The sequence below is a fragment of the Ipomoea nil genome, unplaced genomic scaffold, assembly GCF_001879475.1.
Source record: "Ipomoea nil cultivar Tokyo-kokei standard unplaced genomic scaffold, Asagao_1.1 scaffold3169, whole genome shotgun sequence".
Taxonomy (NCBI): domain Eukaryota; kingdom Viridiplantae; phylum Streptophyta; class Magnoliopsida; order Solanales; family Convolvulaceae; genus Ipomoea; species Ipomoea nil.
The window spans coordinates 2,543,845-2,550,748 of NW_017619597.1; positions in this window are offsets into that span (position 1 = coordinate 2,543,845).

Below are 6,904 nucleotides of genomic sequence, written 5' to 3' on the forward strand. Positions count from 1 at the left end.
TGTGAACGCAACAAGTTTTAAGATTTGTATCAGATACGATGTTGATACTGTGACTATTGCGCTTGTTGTTATCCGATACAAGAGGCAATTGCAAACACCATAAATTAATTAGATCACGCTTCATTTAGAAATTAATTTTTTGTAATATGAACTTTATGTGGGGCAGACATTTCGTAGCCTACCAAAACCTACCATTAAGTGGGGCATAGGGGCTAGCCCGGAAATCTCCAACCACCTCTCATCGCCCCCCACCCCCCCCCCCCCCCCGCGCGAGGCACGAGTTGTAGTTGACTTGGATTATTACAAATTAAAAAGAGCTAACACCCGATTTGGTCCCTCGACTATTAGCATTTCACAACTTTGGTCCTCGATTTTTATACTTGTTCAATTTCATCCCTAACTATGCAATTGTTAACCAAAATGATCCTAATCAGGTATATATGTTATCTCACAGTCTTAGTCTCTAAGGACATTCATCTCTGGTGGCCCATTCCTAGTGTCTGTCTGTATGGTGATCCGATGGTACTGGGGACCTGGGGTAGTGGTGAGTGATCAATGGTGGAAGCCCTAGCGAGTGTAGTGGTGACTAACTGAAGGGGGTGTTCGTTGTATAAGCCCTTGTTCTCTGGAAAATTTTCATTGGAGAAAATGAAGTAAATCGCAATCCCTAGTTTTATATTTTTTATCTATTCATTTTATTGTGATATATTGTGACATATAGTGTGTCAATGTGAAATATTTTTCGTTATTTATTTATTTTGGTTGAAGCAGTCTGCTTTATTGTGAATTTTTTTGAAAATATTTTGTTATATACACTGCGAAATATCTAATATTGTGATTTTGGTGGAAGCAGTGTGCTTTAATATGATGATTTGTATATTAACAATTAGTGCATCACTATGATACTTTGATAGTCTGATTATAGATTTATCATTTATGTTTATGGATTGAGGACCCTTGAAGAATCTGATATTGTGATTTTTGTGATTAATGTTTATGGATATATGGCCTTATGGCCATATGAAATGTTGATCACAAAATGATGAAAATATAATTTACAATTTAGATATATGTTGTCTTTCTGTGGAAACTTTTACATTGATATGTGCCTATGTGTTGTCTTGTCCACGTGATGAACATTATGAGACCTTTGTTGCCTTTGTGAATGCCTAATGAAATTGTATTGCACTTTTGTGTGACATTGACTAGTTTTACACTCTTAATATGTGTATGTCAAGTTTCATTGTCTAAGATTTTGTAAAATGTTTCATAATTCCTACTATGTGACGAATAGTATTCCAATTTTTTAGATGGAAAGTATCAATATGCCTAATACTAGCAATCAACCTCATAATTCTTCAAATGAGGGACCAACAGTAGTTGAAGTCCAAATTGTTGACACAAATAATCAATAGAATGTACATCCTCAGGTTGTAATTCTTGCGGAGAAAATGAAGCAGGTTGATGCCAGATAGGGGTGGGTGTCGGTTCAGTTCGAGTGATGCCGAATTTTATTTCAGATATCTGAAAATTTTGGGTGATGTTTTTTACACCTGATATCCAAACCAAATTTATTTCGAATATGATCGTTTCGGGTGAAATTATTTCGAATTTATTTCGAGTTAGTTTGGATATACCCAAAATATTGTTTTATCAATTTTTAGTTTTTTTTAATGATTATATTATTTTATTATTTATATTTTTTCATATACTATCAAACTAAAAATAAGACACGGCTTTCATAATGTTGCGGTGTTCACGGATTGTGCAGTCCTAGTTTCTTGCTTCCGCGATACGTCTATCTACCGTTCGTATCTAGGTGTTATTTTAGACTCATGTTTACAGTTGTTTCGTTCTTTTCATTATTGCTCGATTAATTTTGTACACAGAGATGCCAATTTGGTAGCTCATGCCTTAGCAAAACATGTTAGTGCGACTAACGCTCGTTCGGTCTGGAGGGATTATCCTCCACCCTTTGTCTCGTCTACAGTTTAATGCAATATGATTTCCTTGGCTTTCAAAAAAAAAAAACTAAAAATAAGACAAATACTAATAATTATCTAATAGACTTTTAAAAATTAATATATTATTAATTATGAAATACATTTAAAACTAAATATATAAATTATATTATTATATTTATAATAAAATTTTGATTAGTTCGGGTTTTGGGTCGGGCGTGGATAACTTTTTAACCCCCGATATCCGAACTGAATTTATATTCGGATATACCAAAATTTAAAATACTTAAACCGATAACTATTTGGGTTCACTCGAAATATAAAATTCAATTCCTGTTTCGAGTGTTGGTTCGGATAATCAAAATTACGTCCACCCCTAATGCCAGATCCAGAGTTTGGGATCATTTTGAAATAATTTCTAATAGTAATGGTGTTTTTTACACCTGATATCCAAACCAAATTTATTTCGAATATGATCGTTTCGGGTGAAATTATTTCGAATTTATTTCGAGTTAGTTTGGATATACCCAAAATATTGTTTTATCAATTTTTAGTTTTTTTTTAATGATTATATTATTTTATTATTTATATTTTTTCATATACTATCAAACTAAAAATAAGACACGGCTTTCATAATGTTGCGGTGTTCACGGATTGTGCAGTCCTGGTTTCTTGCTTCCGCGATACGTCTATCTACCGTTTGTATCTAGGTGTTATTTTAGACTCATGTTTACAGTTGTTTCGTTCTTTTCATTATTGCTCGATTAATTTTGTACGCAGAGATGCCAATTTGGTAGCTCATGCCTTAGCAAAACATGTTAGTGCGACTAACGCTCGTTCGGTCTGGAGGGATTATCCTCCACCCTTTGTCTCGTCTACAGTTTAATGCAATATGATTTCCTTGGCTTTCAAAAAAAAAAAAAAAAAAACTAAAAATAAGACAAATACTAATAATTATCTAATAGACTTTTAAAAATTAATATATTATTAATTATGAAATACATTTAAAACTAAATATATAAATTATATTATTATATTTATAATAAAATTTTGATTAGTTCGGGTTTTGGGTCGGGCGTGGATAACTTTTTAACCCCCGATATCTGAACCGAATTTATATTCGGATATACCAAAATTTAAAATACTTAAACCGATAACTATTTGGGTTCACCCGAAATTTAAAATTCAATTCGTGTTTCGAGTGTTGGTTCGGATAATCCAAATTACGTCCACCCCTAATGCCAGATCCAGAGTTTGGGATCATTTTGAAATAATTTCTAATAGTAATGGTGTTACTATACAAGGGAAGTGTATATATTATGCAAAGATACATCATCAATGTGAATCAAAAAAAAAAAAAAAAAAAAAAAAAAAAAAAAACATGGTACTCCATCCTTAAGGAACCACATGTTAAGCATTATGAAAAATCCCCCACTCTAAAGATACTAGACAGTCCCTTCTCACATTTCAAGCTGTTGAAAGCTATGATGCTTCTCAATCAATTGAGGGAGAGTTGGAAACATGAGTTTTTAATCAAGAATCTATTAGGTGGGCCTTGGTAGAAATGATAATAATAGATGAACTTCTTTTTATATTTGTGGAAGGGCAAGGGTTTAAGAGATCCATTTTATAGTGGCTTGTCCTATGTTTGGAACTCCGTATAGATGGACTATAAGTAGGGACATCCATGTGATTATGAAGAAGAGGGACTAAAGTTAAAGTTCTTGTTTAGGGAAAACACTCAAAGGGTTAGTATTACAACTGACTCTTGGACATATATTCAAAGGATTAACTGCATGCTAATCATTGTACAATTTATAAATTTAGAGTGAAAGATTCATAAAAAGATTATCCCATTTGTCCTTGTTACATCGCACAAGGGTGAGTATGTTGCAACAGCCATAGAAACTTGTTTACTAGAGCGGAGACTTAGGAATGTCTTTACTAGCAGGTTACAGTAGACAATGTTTTAACTAATGATATTGCTCTTGGTTTCTTAAAAAGGAAATTGTTGTACTGGGGAACATATAATGTGAAGTCAAAGTATTTTCACATGGGATTCATTGTCCATATTTTGAACTTGGTTGTGCAAGATGTTGAAAGAATGTGATATTTCAATGGAGAGGATTAGAGAGGTTGTTATATATGTCATAAATTCACCAGCTGGGCTGTAGAAATGTAGGGATTTGTCTAACTTAATTATAATTGAACAAAGATCTTCATTGTGTCTAGATGTGCCAACCAGATGGAATTATACCTATTTGATATGACAATCCACACTTACATATCATAAAGTCTTTGAAGTATATGAAGAAGAGTACATTTCAATTCTGGTTATGTGATTATAGGGGTATTGTTAATTGCATTCCACGACTTTCAAAAGTGTTAATTTAGTACATTGACAATACAATTATTATCAATTTTGGTCACTCCACCAAATTTCGTCAGAAAAACTTAGGGCCCGTTTACTTCATTTCTCTGTTTTTCCATCTCCAGTTTTTCATTTCTCCATTTTTCCAGTTTTCCATCTCCATTTCTCCAATTTTCTAATTTTCATTCCATATTCCTCCCGTTTTTCATTTCTCTAATTTTCTGATTTCATTAAATACAATGCCATATATCATTTGTACATTTCTATAATAATAATAATAATAACAATAATAATAATAATAATAATAATAACAACAACAATTAAAATAATAATGATAATAATAAATATGTGTGCATAAAGAGGAGCCAAAAAAGAAAAAGATAATAATAATAATAATAATAATAATAATAATAATAATAATAATAATAATAATAATAATAATAATAATAATAAAAATCTGTAGGGAGGAGGAAAAAGGAAAAAGAAAAAACAAATAATAATAATAATAATAATAATAATAATAATAAAACAAATCTGTAGGGAGGAGGAAAAAAGAAAAAAGAAAAACAAATAATAATAATAATAATAAAAGTAAAAGTAAAAATAAAAACAAATCTGTAGGGAGGAGGAAAAAAGGAAAAAAAAAACAAATAATAATAATAATAATAATAAAACAAATCTGTAGGGAGGAGGAAAAAAGAAAGAAAAAACAAATAATAATAATAATAATAATAAAGTAAAAATAAAAACAAATCTGTAGGGAGCAGGAAAAAAGAAAAAAAGAAAAACAAATAATAATAATAATAATAATAATAATAAAACAAATCTGTAGGGAGGAGGAAAAAAGAAAAAAGAAAAACAAATAATAATAATAATAATAAGAGCGTAAAGGAGAATAACAAAGAAAATGAAAAAGACTTCTAAAATGTGCACAGTAAGATTCGAACAATGGACCAAGCCCATTGTGTATTGTTCACCTGAAATTTTTCCACTCCTCCATTTGGAGAAATCCAAATCTTCTTTCTCCAAAATTGTACATGAGGTTGGAAAATGGAGAAGGATAAAGCATTTGGAATAAGAAACTTAGTAAACAACTTCTCCAATTTTTATTTTTTTTCACTCTCATTTTCTCCATTTTTTTAGAAAATCCTCAATTTTTCCAAGTTAGTAAACAACCCTTAATCTTTCATTTAGTGTATAATCTGAAGGGCAAAATCGTAAACTTACCCTTTCTTCTAATTTTGAACTGTGGTATGAATTAAGCACATTTCAATTAATTCTCGTTGAACCGGGTACGACGGTTACAAAGGCGTCGTGGTCGTGGATCCAACTTCGACTCATAAGCTGTCCCTGCGAAAGAGCGTGCTGAAATACAATTCCGGCTACACAAAGCTTGATGTTCTGTCATGGAGCAAATACCATCCTGTTACCTGAACCGGCAAATCATCACTATCCTGTCCACGTTAGGAATCAGCGATCAGGTGTTCGAGCGGAAGCAGAGGGACGTTGTGAGTCAACTGGACGATATACTCACCAATCCGAACAAGGCGCAGGAGATTCTGGAGCTAATGCCGTCGGGAGACAAATGTGCTACTGCCATAAAATTAGGAGATAAACATAGGAAGACTATCGTCATCAATGGAGAGAAAGAGATCGAGTGACAGTGCCAACACTTCTCCGGCCTCCATTGTTCCTCCGTCTTCCTGGTCACTGGCGGCCACAAACGAGAGACAGGAAAAAAGGCGACTGCACCACCACGCTCCACCATCTCCCCTTCGGCGTTCCCGTCACAACAAGTGCGCCATCGAACCAACGATGTCCCTGGTCGACTGCACCGCTCCGCCGGAAGTCCTGCCCCGCCATCGCCATCCACCGGCTTCGGCAGAAGAACGTCATCGGGAGTCCTGCCCCCCATCGCCGTCATCGCTGGATCGCATCACCAGCCTCGTTGGGAAAGCAACTCCACTGCAACCGCCTCTATCCGTCGCCAACTCGGTCGCCGGTGATTTGGTGAAGTTTGGTGTTCAAGTTGAATTCAGTAGGTTTGATCCCAATATTGTAGTTCATCCCCGCGATTCTCGCTGGACCAGGTCAACTAAAATGTGCTTAATTCAGACCATAATTCAAAATTAGAAGAAATGATAATTTTACGATTTTGCCCTTCAGATTATACACTAAATGAAGGAATAAGTATTTCTGGCGAAATTTGGTCAGCAATTTGGCCAGAGTGATCAAAATTGATAAAAATTACATAGTCAAGGTATTAAATTAACACTTTTAAAAGTCGTGGACTATAATTAACAAGACCCCTATAGTCACAATACTAAAATTAAAAGGAATAAGGTCCAAATTGGCCCCTGAACGAAACGTGAAAGTGCAATTAGGTCCCTGAACGTAAAAAAAATGCAATTACCCCCTCAACACCTCAAATATGTGCAATTTGACCTGATAGCAGGTTAACATCCCATCTAGCAGGTTGCATGTGTGACGTGGATGATGACTTGGCATTTTTTTTTTGGAAAAATGACTTGGCATTTTTTTTTATTTCCTTCTTTTGTCTTCTTCTTTACAA